Here is a 17,454-nt window from a genome sequence, read left to right as displayed (position 1 = left end):
AGCTCAAGGGAAAATGAACAAGGGGACAACTGTAAAGAGACATCAGTCTTGGCTATTCCATCTAGAGAAGAGTGGAGAGTATTAAGGGTGATGCTATTAAAATTAATGTGAGCTTTCAACATATAATGTGTTTTTTGTTGTTGTTTTGTTTTTCCTTGGCTAAATTCTCCTCTAGGGAGTTGTTACTATTGAAATTTGGTAGGGGATGACTTCTAGTGAAAACACATATTTAACTTCTTTGTATTAATTCATTATTTCCTACTTAAAATTGCTGTGTTAAGAGTCAAAGACGGGGAAAATGTTCTCTTATTTTATAGCAGTAACTTGTGTCATGAACCTTTTCAGGTTTGCTTTGTATAAGTCATCATTTTGCATTTCTTGTATTTAAAAAATAGACTATATGGTAAAGTAAGTAGAGTAAGATATTTCACCTACATTTTTGTTTATAAAAGGAGCGATGCCAGTCTTCTCTGAATTCTGATCATCCTAAAACACATTAGTATAAGAATAAGGAATCACTAGAAGAAAATTCACTGAAATTTTCAAATTGGGTCTACTTTATTTTTATTAACCTCCTCTTTTCAATTTTTTTTTAAAGTTTATTTATGTTGAAAGAAAGAGAGAACAGGGAGGGGTAGAGAGAGTGAGAGAGAATCTGAAGTAGGCTCTGTAGAGCCAGCACAGAGCCCAACGTGGGGCTCAAACTCATGAACTATGAGATCATGACCTAAGCAAAAATTAAGTCAGATGCTTAACCGACTGAGTTACCCAGGCACCCCTATTAACATCCTCTTTAAAGTGAAAGACTAATGGATCTCAATATTTGCACACAGAAAAATAAATTAGTAATGACTTGAATATTTCATTTCAAATGAAACTGACATTTTATATGAATATAGGTTTTCAGATGGCTGTGTAGACTCTAATTACTTATTTAAGATGAAAAATAGATATATTAAGCAACATATTAAAAGTAACAAAACATTAGATCTTTAGAATTAAGTAGATACTGGCCACATCCAAAATCCCAAGAAGAAGAATTTCAAAATTTATAACTAGACTTTTTAAATTATTAAAACACACATGTTTAAATTCCTTTTATAGTAACTTTTTCTTTACATTTTCTATGGAGATATTTTCAATTATTAGAGAAAATTAACAAACTATATATGCATTGTCAATTATAGAAAAATTGAAAAATATTTTGCATTGTCTTACAACTTTTTCCAAATGAATTCCCTTTTATCTTCACAACTCTTTGTACAAACACTTGGGGGCTATAAAGTCAAGTAACATTTGACCTCAGAACATTTCTATCTTCTCTCAGACTCATCCAATATTAGAGAACACCAAAAAGTAATTTATCACTGTGTCACACTTGCCTGAAGAATTTCTTAGGGGACTAGAAAGACCGACGAAGTTAATCATTAAGCCCAGAAAATCCCTAAAGGTGATTTTTTCTCTTTGATGTACACAGATAATTCTGTCTTTGTTGAAGACTGCTTATGGATCTTTGTTCTTATTGCCAACCTTTAGGTTTCAGGTAACCTATTAAATACCCTTGTATTAATTGAAGCTTGAGTCAAAATGCTCACTTACAAATCATTCTAGGTGGTAGATAGTTCAGCCTCAGTCTTGACTATGTTCACTGTTGGAATAGTGCATGTCAGCTTTTGGGAGGAATACAGAGAAGTGTTAATGGGAGAATAGAATTGAGATTCTCCTTGAAAAGGAATTTTAGTTTCAATGGATAGTTTTTTCATAATATATCTTGCACATGCATATGGCCCTCAATAAAAATCTGTTTCCAAGGATCCTGAGGAGACTTCTTAAAGAAAAGCCCACAGGTGTACCTGGCTGGCTCAGTTGGTAGAGCATATGACTCTTGATCTCAGGGTCATGAGTTCAAGCCCCATGTTGGGTGTGGAATCTTAAAAAAAAGTAAAAAATAATAAACAAAAAGTAAGCCCTAAATGCTGAGCTTAACCTTGTAAAGGTCATAATTTTTATAAAGGAGTTTATCTGAAGAAAACCATTAGACATACTTGAATTTGTCTCTGCTCTAAATTCCTCAGTGTCAAAGAGCCAAGTATACAAGACTTAAAAATTGATGGAGTTCTAAACCTCCAGCAGCTCCAAATCATCCAGCAATTACACTCCTGGGCACTGATCCCAGAAAAATGACTATTTTTGAACAAATACCTGTAAACACATATTGATAGCAGCATTATCTGTTATAGTCTACAACTGGAAACAACTCAAGGGTCTCTCAACAGGTTAAGAGTTACACAAACTGTCATACATCTATACCGTGGAAAACCACTCAGAGTGAAGAAGGATGGACTATTGATAAAGACAACACACGGGAATAATTGGGATAAAGACAACTCCAGGGAATTCTGCTAAGTGAAAAAAAAAGCCAATCTCAAAAATTTACATATGATCCCACTTATACAACGTGACCAAAATGACAAAAATCTAGCGATGGAGAGCTGACTCATGGTTGCCATAAACTAGGAAGAGAGGTAAAGATGGGTGAGAAGAAGGTGGGTATTGTTACAAAATAACTACAAGAGCAACCCATGTGGTAATGGAGATGTTCTCTATTTGATTGCTGGTGGTAGACACACACCTACCTGTGGAAGAATGAAAAATGGACTGTAAGAGGTATCCATGCTCCAATCCCTGAAACCCATAAATGTTACCTTACTTGGAAATAGGTAATAGTAATTAATCCTCAATTCTTTAAACAGACCCTAAGTACCATCATAATTGTAATTATTAAAAAAAAAAAAAAAGGCAGGGGGAGATTACACACACAGATAAGGCCACATGACCATGGATGCAGAGATAAGACAAATATGACCACAGGTGAAGGAACAAAGGCTGACATCAGAGCCGGAAGAACCAAGAACAGATTCTCTCCTAGAAACAGCAGAGGGACCACAGCCTTGAAGTCACCTTGATTTTAGCTCAGTTCTACTGATTTTGGACCTCTGGCCTCCAGAACTGTGATAATCAAATTTCTGTTGTTTTAAGCCACTAAGTTTGTAGTAATTTGCTACAGCAGCCATAGTAAACTAATACTGCAGATATGATAAAATCACATAAAACTAAATATAAATAGACATACAGAAATGAGTCTATATAACTGAGGAAATGAGTGATGTTAGTTGATTACATCATTATTAATTTTCTGGTTTTAATATTGTTCTATAAATTTGCAAGATGTTTTCCTTGGTGAAAAATGGTTAAAGGATCCATGATACCTCTCTGTATCATCTTACCTTGCATATAAATATGCTACACATACTGAAATTAAAATTTAATTTGAACAAGAGATAGAGGGGCACCTGAGTGGCTCAGTTGGTTAAATGTCCAACACTTGATTTTGGCTCAGGTCATGATCTCACGGTTTGTGGGATCAAGCCCTGCATCTGGCTCTGCGCTGACAGCATGGAGCCTGATTAGGATTCTCTCCCCACTTCTTTCTCTGTCCCCCTTCAATTGAACTCTCTCTCTCTCTCTATCAAAATAAATTACTAAAATTTTAAAAAGTGATGTAGTTATTTCACCTAAAACTATTGAGGAAAAAAAAAAAAACTAGAGAGTATCTTCATGACCTTAAGGTATGCAAATATAAAACACAATACAAAAAAAAAAAAAAAAACATGTAAATCACAAGGAAAAGAATTAAAATATATTAAAATTAAGAAACATAATTTCTAAAAAACAAACAAAAAGAACATTAAAAGAATGGAAAGGCAATCATTAAAAAGAATGTCTTCGCAAGAGAGAATATATTTTTTTTAATTTTTTAAAATGTTTTTATTTATTTTTGAGACAGAGAGAGCATGAGCAGGGGAGGGGCAGAGAGAGGGGGAGACACAGAATCTGAAGTGGGCTCCAGGCTCTGAACTGTCAGCACAGAGCCTGACGTGGGGCTTGAACTCATGGAGTGTGAGATCATGGCCTGAGCTGAAGTCAGAAGCTCAACTGATTGAGCCACCCAGGCGCCCCAAGAGAGCATATCTAAATAAGCAATAAACACAAAACAATGATTAGGTCCATTAGTCATCAAAGAAATGTGAACTAAAACCACAATGTGATACCAAGTATAAACCCATCAAAATGGTTATCATTGAAAAGGAAGTCAATACTGGGTGATAGGTTGTAGACAAATTGAAATTTTCTTACACTGACAATAAATTTAAATTAATACATCCATTTTGAAAAACTGTTTTGTACTATCTAATAAAGTTAAATATACTTATTCTTTATACTCCACAATTCAAGTCACTCATATGCATATGTATATATGTATATATGTGTATATATATATATATATATATATATATATATATATATATATCCAACAGAAGTTCATACACACATGTTTAGAACAACAATATTCATACTACTACTAAACTGGAAATGACCAAAAGTCATCTACCTTTTTATGATTAACTGCTTTTATATTCATATATACCAATATTATAGAGAAATAATGAAATTACTATAATTGTATGTATAACCATGGATGGTCACTTAAAAATTAAGTTAAATGACAAAAAGCAACAACAGGAAAAAAGCATATAATAGTACATAGTGAACAATTCTGTTTATGATATAAAGAAAATGTAAAAACATGATTGTACTAAATTTATAGACTTGGAAATATTTTTATCCTTGTTATTTTGGATTATAAAATCTAGGAGTATGCTATATCTTCATACTTATTCAGTATTTATTACCATCAAAAAAATCTCAAATTTTCTATTTTTTGTATATAGGTCCTGCAAAATTTTGGTCAGATTATTTTCTTAATTTCACATGTATATCACCAATTACTGCTATTATGAACAAAAACTTATCAATACATCACATTTTCTAATTGGCTTATAATAATGCTAGGAAATATATTCCAAATTTTAGAATGCATTATATAGACTTAATCAATGATATGTATAAATACAGAGTTTTATGGAGATTCATCCCAATGTTGCTTATTGAAAATTTAGGGAAAATAATCACTAATAAAAGGTTGCTTGTATAGGAATAATGAGTCAATAAAAATAATATAGTAGGTGAACCCTTAATTATGTGGAAATGAGGAGAAATCATTGCTAAGTGAAATAGCATGTTACAAATGGGGTGAATTCCACTTAAATATACAATGGTAATATTGAATCTACTTAAATATACAATCATAATAATAACAGTGTCATCATTATGATCAGTGTTACTCTTTTTTTCATTATCTGTTCTCTTGAGTTTTAGACATTTACTTCAGTACTAAGATTTTATAAGTTGTTATGTTTTTAGTGTTTATAAGTTGTTATATGTTTAGTGTTTAACTGACTTTCCTCCTCTTTAAGAAATATATATATATATGTATACATATGTATATGTGTATGTATACATACATATATATGTGTGTATATATATATATACACATATATATATGTATATATATGTGTGTGTGTGTGTGTGTGTAAATTCAATAAAGCCTTTACAGAAGAGGGTCCTTCCAAAATTATTATCTGAGTAAATGGAATCGAGCAGATCATGTTAAAATCTTGACTTGGCTTTTAAGCCTTGGGAAATTTAATTCTTTGATACTTAATTTACTCTTCTATAAAATTTGTAAAATAAAATAATCACATAAGATTTGATGGTCTTGTCTTAAATTATAGCCTATATTATTATTTTGTCATAATTATTAATATACTAGAGACGATTTTGGGAGTCATGTTTTGATACGTTGATGACTACCTGCTATAAACATAAACCCACAGTTTTCTAAAAGTAAATCTGTTACTTTTATCTTATGTAATTACTTTTTAAAATGTCTATTATTCAAGAAAGAAGTTTCTTTCTTGGTTTCAATCATCTTATAAATTTAATAGAAGAAAACACAATCATGCATCTTCATTTTTGTTACTGGATCTTTTCTGTTTCACTTTTTCCAGAAAATCTTTCTTCATTTTACAATGAGACAAACTAATTACCCCTCAATTTATCTACTTACATTTAAATCCCTTACATTAATTGCAGTGGAAGCAAAACGAGCCTTTGAGAATAAGTCTTAAATCTCATTTGGACATTTCCAATTTTCAGAAGGTCTGGGCTTCTCACTTAGTTTGGAAGAAATAAGTACTTAAGTATGATATGGTATGTCTCTGAAATATATTTAATATTAAAGTTCACTTAAAAAGCATTAAAATATCTATGAAACATAAAATCAGAATATATTTCCTGGTAGAATTTGAAATATCGGATAAAGATACTCTATAAACAAAATGTTAGACTCAAAAATAAACCCTGTGTTGATCTTTTCTCTACTTAATATTATGGCATCTTGTGAAATAAATGTAACTGACATTATCACATATTCCATTACTGGATAAGTATTTTTTCACATGATGTTTAAAGCCAAAAAAATATTGTGGTATAGCTCCCAGTGTTTCAATCAAAAAACCAACTAAAAAACATATATATTACTTTATTTTTATATACTTAAAAATTGTTTAATGTTCATTTATTTTTGAAAGACAGAGTGCAAGCAGGGGAGGGGCAGAGAGAGAGGGAGTCACAGAATTGGAAGCAGGCTCCAGGCTCCGAGCTGTCAGCACAGAGCCGGATGCAGGGTTTGAGCTCACAAACAGGTAGATCATGACCTGAGCCGAAGTCGGAGGCTTAACCAAATGAACCACCCAGGCGCCCCATACATTAATTTAATACAAGCAAATAATTAGTTCCTCTGTCTCAGAATAATCCCATGATATGACCTGTATTCAACCTGAACCCATATATTTAAGACATCATAGTGTAAATTCACTTCTATTTTGTATAAAAATATTAGGCAATACTGACTTCAAGTTAAATGTGTTCATAGTCCTCAGAGGAAAAAAAAATCATGGTAGTTTACACATGACAAAACACATATGGAAGAAGTCTGTAACAGTAGTGTGGAAGTCTTAAAACTATAGCCACAAATGTTCTAATCCTGTCCTAACAAGAGAGTGGAGAATCATTTCTGACTCTTTGATTGTATGATAGACTTAGTGGCTGATTCTAATACCAGAATATGGCAGAAATGATGGCATGTCACTTGCGGGATTGTCACTAGAAGGCTGTTTTCATCTTGAGTTCTCTATCTTCCTCCATTCCAGCCTCCCTTTTGGATCACTCATTCTCAGGGAAATCAGCCACCATGTTCTGAGCTGCTTTACAGAGAAGCCCAGGAGGTAAAGAGCTGGGGGGACCACAGTCCAGCAGCCAGCAAGGAAATGAAGCCTGCCAACAACCAGGATTCTCTGGTCCTAATAGAGCCTTCAGATGCGAGCGGGCCAAGCCAACCGTACTCTTGTGAGAGACGCTGAGCAAGAACCACCCAGATGCCCACTCCCAGACTCCAAGCCCTCAGAATCTGTGAGATAATAAACGTTGTTTAACCTGCCACCTTGAGGAAAACGAATATAGATGCAAAAAGCACAGAGTGTGGGGACATAACGTGTTGCTTTATCTCTCAGAACTTTATCTTCCCATTCTTAAAACCAGGTCTTACTTAACTGTATTTTAGAGAGAAGTGCAGAACATAGAAAAATAATGTTTAACTCTATCAAGTATGTGGTACTGTACCAAACGTATAGGGTCATATAGGATACATGGCACATATTATAATTTTACCATTTTCATTTTGAGTACTATTTCAAATATGTCTTTTATGTTAAACTCTTTAAAAGAAAAGAAATAAAAAAATTAAAATAACTCCTCTATATCTCTACACGACAGCTTTCCCCAACCAGGGTTTAACTTGGATAATTTTAGTAGATCTTTCCAACCTGTATAAAACTCAGATAAGCCAAGAAAGAGCTATTAATCTAGTCACAGAACGTAACACATCTCCATACCATAATAAAGCAGGAGACATTTTAAGTCTAAAATTGAAAGGGAAAGTGTTAAGTCATAATATTTTTAGCCTCAGAATTTCTAATACCACGGTTAGCATTTTTATTGTGTAGGTGATTAATCTGACCAGGAACAGTACCCTCTTCTCCCTTTCTCCCCAAGTAATGCTGAGAGTGACCTTTGTTATCTGCTAGATTCTAACTGATTTTGAAAAGGTAAGTGGGAAAAAAAAAAAGTATGTGTTTTATTATGAACAAAGCAACCTAACCCTATTTTGGTAGTGAAAACTCAAAATAATGACCTATTAGGAACATTTTTAAAGCTATAATGGCGAGCTTAAGCCCTCATGCTAGTATTTTCAGTAATGGAAACAGAGGGTTTTTGTTTTGGATTCCTCCTAAAAACCTGGACCTTTAAGCAATCTGAACAGAATTTTGCAATGTGCATTCATTCAGAACTCACTCAAACATCTGAAGAAGATTCTGCTTGATTCTAAGAGAGAAAAAAACCGTCCCCACCTTCCTCCCGTTACCTCCGGGCACATGGTGAGTTCCGTTCAAAGCACACACCAACAAAATGGACTTTTGTTCAGAAAGTACAATCTTCCTATGTATATTTTTTTGTCACTGGCTGAATAAGATCATTGAAATACATACTTGGATTCCTTTTGTGCGATATGATATATTTTTTAATCTTTTTAATGTTTATTTATTTTTGAGAGACAGAGACAGAGTGCAAGCAGTGGAGGGGCAGAGAGAGAGAGAGAGAGAGAGAGAGAGAGAGAGAGAGAGAGAATATGAATCCAGGCTGTCAGCTCACAGCCCAACGTGGGACTTGAACCCACAAGCCTAAAGATCATGACCTGAGCCGAAGTTGGACGCTTAACCAACTGAGCCCCCCAGGCGCCCTTGTGCTATACAATTAAGTTGCCCCATTATATAAGAGTCTTTATCCGATAAACAACACAATTTAATAGCAGATAGGAAAGCACTGAGATTAATATGTGTGACCTCAAGTTGTCAAAACTTGTTAGGATCAAGAACGTGGGGAGGCAATTAAGGGTATAAGATACAAGTATATGCAACTACCTTAGGAAAATGTTATCAGTGGCAAAAAAGAAAAAGAAAGAAAAAACAAAAAAGAAAACAAATCTTTTTTATACATATGTTTTCAGGTAACGTGAAACAATACCATTGCTCTGTGTTTAGTTTTGTAAACTAGCTAAACGCATAAGCTAGGCTAAATGGGTACTGCTTTTGGCTTTTGCTTTTCTCATCTGAAAAAACAAATGTTAGATCTATAATCTTGAAGTATACTCTTACAATCAATCCCATTATATATTGATACCCACAGAGTTAATTTGATTATGAGCTAAGTGTAATATGGTTTACTTTCCTGTATTTACAAAACCATACCTTTGTTTTGTTGGGAAAGACCGTCTTCAATTCCTCTGAGAATATGATGACAATTGTAGATGTGCTTTCTAGAAAAATGCACGCATACCAAGATGACCACAATACAGAATACAGTCTTAAAGCCAAGTGCCAGAGATACCATAGTTTTTATAAAGATCTTGTAACTGCAAATGGTTTCTGGCCAAGAGATCTTTCTCCACACTGATAAAGGACCTCCATTTATATTATTGAAGTGGGAGCTTCTGAAAGGTGGGGCTGGAGAAAGGCAGGGAGGATTCTGCGAACGACTGGAGATATGGAGAAGAAAGGTGAAGTTCAAGTATTCCAATGTCCAAGTTAGAAACTGGGAACTGTTTCCCAAAGAAGCAGCTGGATAAATCACGGCCAGGTTCTAGAATAATACTGGTGCTACATTTTAATTACATTTTGATTTAGGTAGAATCTTGCAGGTTGGCTTTGTGTCCTAACCACATTCATCACACAGGTTTTATGAGGAAATATGTTCCAAACTCTAACAGTGGCTTACAAATGAACTTGTAGAGCACAACCTGTTTGCCATTTGGGGACGATTGCAATTCATTATTTTTATGAATAGTTCATTAAAAATACTGGCAATGGGACAAGGAATGAGTTATAATACATTTAGAACGAGAGCACTTTTATTATAAATTTAGGTGATTTCTATGTATATGTATAATTTGCAATTTAGTATGAAAGCCACTTTCCAAAAATTGTTCCGATCTTTCATCAAAAAGCAGTAGTCAACACTAGCTAGAGGTAAGCTAAAAAACCTAATGGCTTACTTCTTTGCTTCTATACACATTTTTAATATCTTAAAAAAGGCAATGTGAACGCGCACCTGAGTGGCTCAGCTGGGTAAGCATCCCGACTTTGGCTCAGGTCATGATCTCACAGTTTGTGAGTTTGAGCCCCACGTTGAGCTCTGTGCTGACAGCTCAGAGCCTGGAGCCTGCTACAGGTTCTGTGACTCTCTCTATCTCTGCCTCTCCCCCTCTGAAAAAATAAATAAATGCCAAAAAAAGAAAAGTTTTTTCAAAACGCAATGTGAAGTGTCAGTACAGACCAGTTGAATCTTAGGTCACAAATCAACTATATTCAAATCGACCAGGGCTTGTAACTTATTAAAAATGACTGGTAGCAGAAAATCCAGAGAAAAACTAACAAACAGCAATTAGACTTATATAGCATTTACTGGAATTGGTATTATTAAAATGCTTTTTCAAGTTGGGAAATCCTAGATGTAAGCAACAAGGCTCAGTATCCTTCATAATACCACTTGTATTTTTTTTTTTTTTGTAAATAATTACATTCAGAAGCTAGTACACTTATCTGTAAACATGAATGAAATATTTCCTTCCTCTAGCCATTAACATACTCCTCAACAATGTATGTTTTCAGAAATTAATAGTCAATGTAATAGTCCCTAGAGATAGCAGAAGAAAGAATCCATTAATTAATGAAGAGCTAATCGTCTGAAAAATGAAAACCAGATGTCAATAGTTCTCATATATTTAGTGATATCAGATATAAAAATAATTAATAGCACTTGGTACAAATTCTATGCGAGCAGGGATTTCATAGGGCTGGAAAATGTAATCTGTGGGCTTTATATCATTCTCATGCTGTCATTAAAAAACAAAGCAAGCAAACAAACACTTTTAAATAAACAATCTACCCCTTGATCCTTCTGGTTTAATATTAAGTTTAAATGTGCAATATACGTTAAAAAGTTTAAAGTTTCATGCACAGTACCTACTGAAATTTTGTTCTTTTCTAAATTGAACATATCTACATCTAGACAATGTATAAAATAGTCTGCCCTTATTAGAGATATTTCTCATTAACCTAAACAACATTATTACCACTGAGATGTTCTATTACTTGGCAGCATACTGATTTGCAAGCCCTTATCCTAGGCTTCTTTTAATTGCAAATATCATCAAAGTGAACCACTGACAGTATCCAATATTCCAAGACTTTACACAGGATAGCGATGAAGTACTATTCGAACTTGTGAATTTCCGAGAAGCATATTCAGAAAAGTGTACCAACTCACCTATTCAAAATAGCATGGATACAATGTAAATGGCAAATGTGGTCAAAGATGCATCAGTCTAAGATCATTTATCTATTTTTTTTTATTTTATATACCTATTTTGAGAGAGAGAAAGTGTGTGTGGAAGGAGCAGAGAGAGAGAGAATCCCAAGGCAGATTCCAATTCAGAGCTCAAACTCATGAACCGTGAGATCATGACCTGAGCTAAAACCAAGAGTTGGAAGCTTAATCGATTGAGCCATCCAGGCACCCCTAAAATCAATTATCAAATACAGAATGTTTGAGAATATAAATATATCCATGATTGGACCAACGTAATGACAAAACCAACAAGAAATCAAAATACAACAATCATCTGTCCAAGTCTGTCTGTTTCCCTAAGCTTTCATATAAACCAACTGTCAGTAGTCAGTAACTAAATTATGGCGATATATCACTTTATAAATAAATAAAGATCAATGAGTAAAGGAAATTTCCAATGTTTAATAATTAATGATAAATAACAGTGTTTGGTCTACCATAAGATGCCTGAAATTTAAACAGAAAATGGTGATTGCTCAAAATTGTCTACTAACTCAAAATAAAAAAAAATAAAGAAAATGTATTATTTTATGTTTGTCTTTGTGGCCACCTTCCCTTCAGTATCTTAAAAATACAAGTCCATCCACTTATCTCCATTAAAATTCTACTGTTATATATATTTGACAAATGCTGTCTACTAAACCTGTTTCTGTAAATTAACAAATACTATATTCTGTACTTGGTTAGAAATATAGTATTATAATTTAACTTTATAAAGCTAAATAAATTATGATGATATATTTTTACTGTTCTTTTTCACTTCCACAGTTTCTGATAATATTCTTTATTTCTTGACCACAACTAATCAATCTTGAAAAAAATTAGAAAAATAATATTAAAAAAAAATAAACTGGTATAAAATTATATCATTGTACTTAGCCTGGGTTTTTTACTTAGGAAATTTACTAAGTTCAGAGATTATTACACTTTCTTGAAATTCATAAATATCAAAATTTTCAACTACTACTCATTCAGTACTTTAGGAGTAATCCTTATATTTCTGACTTAAAATGAGATAATATCTTATAATTATAGTGACTTGATATGCATGCTGTATAGTCTTTGAATGTAGATAGGGAAGAGTTCATCAGAAGTGTCTAATATATAATTTACTTTTATTATTTTTCAACGAGGTATCCTAGCAACAATGAAAGACTAGTCATTGCCTTGCCTTCTTCTCTTCTTGGGTAAGGAAACAAAAATCTTGTTTCATGGCTTATTTACTATCACTATAAAAACTGTCAGAAGTACCTGATCGCTCATTACTTTTTTTTTGAATGGGATAAAAGCCAATAGAATACTACTAAATGTTCAATGAGAAATGAAATTCAAATACTCATACAACTCAAAGCAAGATTGTTTCGATGAGTTCTAATATTGACAATGAAAATGTTTCTTAAACACACATAAAAACTTTAATTAAAAATGTTTTCTGTTGGGGCGCCTGGGTGGCGCAGTCGGTTAAGCGTCCGACTTCAGCCAGGTCACGATCTCGCGCTCCGTGAGTTCCAGCCCCGCGTCGGGCTCTGGGCTGATGGCTCAGAGCCTGGAGCCTGTTTCCGATTCTGTGTCTCCCTCTCTCTCTGCCCCTCCCCCATTCATGCTCTGTCTCTCTCTGTCCCAAAAATAAATAAACGTTGAAAAAAAAAATGTTTTCTGTAGTAAGAACATCTTTTATAATCTTAACCTAAAGTTTTGTATGTGCAGGGAGAAATCAGGAGAAAATTCTATATTATTTTTATATAGTGAGAAAAAAGTAGTCACGAAGAACATTAATATTGTCTACAGTAAAATCTTATTGTTGTAACAAGGACTCGTGTAATTTTAGGAGCTCTGCCTTGTGGCAGTTGAAGGATATGGAAATGTTTAAAGAGAAATCTGGAATTTATTCACGTCTTTGCAGGTTATTGACAGCTCTTCCTGATAGAGCACACTGTTTGTGCATGCCAAAGACAGCAGTAACCAGCGGCCAGTCGTGTGACCTAGTTTCATTCGAGCTGAGATTTCCCGTTCTTCCAAGTAAGTAGTAGTATAAGGACAATTATTTACAGTGGTAAATTTAATTATATTTTCTCAGCCCTGAATACTAATGAAAAATCTAATATTGAAATCTCCTGGCTAGAGTAGTTTCCCTAAATCCATAGTACAATAAAAATATTAATGTTCGGTTATTAGGTTGAATATTTATGCTAAGAGGGAGAGGGACAAGTGTGGTGGGTAAGAGTGGAGACATAGGTGTCAGCTGGTCAGACGCGGGTTCATATTAGCCCCATGCTGCTATGTTGGACATATCTCTTCACCTCAGAAACATTAGCTTTGTTAACTACAAAATGAGAATTATCATCGTGCGGAGAAGAGAAATTTGTGGTTTCTACTTTCCGTCTCAGTGAACTAGAACCTAAATGAGTCAGCAGCAGCTCCACCATTTTTTTTAAAGTAGCTCAGCTGCCTAAATAGTAAATCTATAGAGTGGTTGTAAGGGTACATGAAACAAGGCAAGAGCTTTCTGCATTTTTGTTAAACCAAAACTCTTTGGTAAATGTTACCCTTTTATTTTATTTTACTTCATTTTATGTATTGTATTTCAATGTTTATTTATTTTTGAGAAAGAGAGAGAGAGAGAGAAAGAGAGAGAGCAAGTGAGAGCCAGGAAGGGGCAGAGAGAGAGGGAGACAGAGGATCCAAAGCAGGCTCCAAGGTGAGAGTGCAGAGCCTGTTGTGGGGCTCCAATTCCTGAACTGTCAGATCATGACCTAGGCCAAAGTCAGACGCTTAACCAACTAAGTCACCCAGGTGCCTCAATGTTACATTTTAATTATTATTGCATTAGAAATCTATGCCAAAGATATCCAACACATCAAAGAGAAAAAAAAAGTAATAATAACCAAATAAATAATAAAAACACACAAGTGTTGATGTCTGTTGGTGCAGTTAGTATTCTCTTGCATTATCGTTTACTCCAGGTTTGCAAAAAAGGATACTAATCAAAAACAAATGTAAACCTATTTAGTGCCTATTTTAAATTTGCCTTCACTGAAATGGTCATCGTAACAGCAAGAATATCATTTCCAACTATCATCTATCTTTACAAACTGATAGGAGATGCATATATCCTCCCACCCAAAATTATGTGACAATAAATACACAATAGATTCAATACCCCAAATAAAATGCGCATGGTGTTAGGATGCCTTGTACCCTCTTCTGTTTTTCTTTCACAGGCAATTACTATTTTATAGAACTTAAAATATGTGCCATTTCATATGTGCCAAAATCATATGCCATTTGCCTTTTCTCTTGTATACATGACCAGTGACTTCCGTGCAGTCTGAGTTCTTTTTTGCTGTGGTCAACCACCTTTAGGGGTCCATGAAATAGATTTTCTCTTCTGCTAATGTATCAGTTGACCTTCAAAACGTGGATGGTTTATTTCTTCTCAGGAAATAAATCAGTCCCTCTGTTGCTCAATAACTGCGGTCAAAATGGGATGTGATAAGGGGGAAATATAAAAAGTACTGCTTGCAAATTGGTGTTATTTACATTTATTGAGGAAATACAATATACTATGAAATACATCCTAGTGAACCGGAACCCAAATTAGTTAGCAACACCACAATCATTCTTTTTAAAGTGTCTCAGCTACCTGAATAAAAATGACTCTATCCAGGTTTAGATTACCCCAAAGTGAAAACAAGCACATTTTCCTTAAGGAAGCAGCAACAGTGGCCTGTGCTCCATTAAGCTCTGTATTATGAACTGATGTTGTGGGAATTTATTTGCTTTTTCTATCTTCAGAATTCGACTATCACAGCTGCACCATCGTATGTAAGTTCACTTATTATGGATACACAAATGGATATGGTCAGAGATATTTCTAGGCAATCAATACTCTTTACTTACGTTAATAATTAATAAGCTTTATAGACATGATGGCAAAGAAACTCCGAGTCAACATAAGCACTCTAAGAATATATTATACTACAAAAGTCAAATAAGGATGTAAACATGTCTGAAGGCAGCACATAATATAATAATCTATTCAAAAGTATTTGAGTAAGTTACATGGTGGGTTCTAGACTTGGAGACTAAACATGTGCCAAGACACTGCTCTTTTGGATCTGATAGTCTGGGCAGTGGGGTATAGACAGATATCAACCCAATAATCATCAAATTGTTGTCTAAAATATTCTAAATTCCGGAGGAAAAATGTACAGTGGAAATATAGGAAGGACGATTTACTCTGGTCTGGGGACAGCATTCATTCAGATGTGACATCTCAGCTGATGTGATAAAAACAAGTAGATACCTGCCAGGTAAACAGACTGGAAGCAGAGGAAACATGCCAGGTAGAGGTAGAACAGTATCAAACTCCTGTAAGCGTTAGGCAACTGAAGGAAAGCTATTGTGGCTGACTCTTGAAAGAGCAAGAGGTGGGGGAGGGGAAGTCAGCCAGGGACACGAGCTGGAGCCCTACTGGGTGCCAGCTCCACCCCATCTTTTAGATTATGTTCTTAGCCCCAAACGGTGACAATTCTCAGTGGCAATTCTATGCATGTTCTTATTAAAAATTTCTTCATTCTCTTAGTGTAACAAGAAATGGGGAGGGGGGTATGAGTCCAAAATAAAAAAGATGGTGCTTTGAAAGAGTGTACTGCAGGAAGATACAGAGAAGAAAACAGATTCCAGAGATCATTAGGAGATAACACCTGTTAGGGACTGAATGTACCTTCAAAATCCATAGGTTAAAGACCTCACCCCTAATATAATCATGTTTGGGAGAAGGACTTTGGGGAGGTAATGAGGTTTAGGTGAGATCATGAGGATGGGGCCACCATGATGAGATGGTGTCCTTATGAGAAAAGACACCAGGGTTCACTTTTTCCATGCCACCTGAGGACAGCAAGGAGGCAGCTGTTGGCAAGCCAGAAAGAGGTGTCTCAACAGAAGTAAATCTGCTGGCACCTCCATGAAGTCCCCAGTGTCCAGAACCTTGAGAAGTAAACGTTCTGTATGCTACTTGGTCTATACTAGTTTGTTGTAGGGATCCAAGCAAAAACAACCACCATAGAGGAGATGAACCAAATGTAAGAGGAGGGAGTGCATTGCCAAGCATTCATTTTTAGAGAACTTGCCAGAGTAATAGATGTCTTAGACAAAAGGAACCAAGGAAGAGCCTATATATTTAGGTTGGTGGGCGCTGGGGGGGGGGGGGAACCACATTCCAGATGTGGTGGAACTTGAGCTGCCTTTGAGATTTTAAGTAGTGGGGTCAGCCTGAGCTGCTAGATTTAAGGCTCTGCAATCCAGAGAAGGGGTCTGGGTTAGACATATGCTTTAGGACTCATCGATTCTAGGTCATGATTAAAGGCATGTGTGAGACTTTTCAGGGAGAGAGCAGGGAGTAAGAAAACAAGAGATCCAGGATCCTCTGGTTGTTAAGGATCCACAACATTAAAAGCTCTCTGAGAGCAAAGCTGATTGAAACAGAGCAGCCACAGAGGAAGGTGCAAAGGAGGGGGCACGTTCGTTGACTTCACATGAAGTTTTCTGGAAGAAGGCAGACAGATACACCAGTGTGTGAGACTCTAACAGATTAAGGGGGCTGCAAACTGAAAAGTACCATGGATTTAGTCACCTGGAGGACATGGTCACCTTAAACAGAATCACTGCAGTGTAGGGATGAGGCCAGATGCTAGACTGGAGTGGGCTGGGAATAGCATCAAACTTAGAGAATAAACTCAAAGTATTTTCTGACCGAAACAAATTTTAGAGATCGTCTCGCAGTTTCTCTATTTTCAGCTCTCCCCCTCACCCCTGGAAATATTATGCCATTTGTAAGGGAAGAAAGAAGAGGTGAATTATCTTGCTAATGCTTCTTCTGTGTTCTGAATTTATAGACAGCAGATGCTATGGGAAAGATAACGAAGCACCAAGGAATGACGAAAAACTGCATACAAGAGATGTGTC

The 17,454-nt window shown here is 35.1% G+C and overlaps 1 protein-coding gene and 1 long non-coding RNA gene across 9 annotated transcripts in view; one reads left to right on the top strand and one right to left on the bottom strand.

Moving 5' to 3' along the window:
* Positions 1-7,773, top strand: part of LOC123578567 — a 31,647-nt gene extending 23,874 nt beyond the window's left edge. For both annotated transcript variants that reach the window (XR_006702409.1, XR_006702415.1), the window contains one exon: positions 7,176-7,773. This is a non-coding gene — a long non-coding RNA (uncharacterized LOC123578567). The remainder of the gene's footprint in view (positions 1-7,175) is intronic.
* The window catches only part of CDH18 (cadherin 18), a 1,006,396-nt gene that overhangs the window by 408,181 nt on the left and 580,761 nt on the right, over positions 1-17,454 (bottom strand). The window lies entirely within an intron of this gene.

This window comes from Leopardus geoffroyi, chromosome A1 (genome assembly GCF_018350155.1).
Source record: "Leopardus geoffroyi isolate Oge1 chromosome A1, O.geoffroyi_Oge1_pat1.0, whole genome shotgun sequence".
Taxonomy (NCBI): Eukaryota; Metazoa; Chordata; class Mammalia; order Carnivora; family Felidae; genus Leopardus; species Leopardus geoffroyi.
This window is presented reverse-complemented; position numbering and strand designations above follow the sequence as displayed.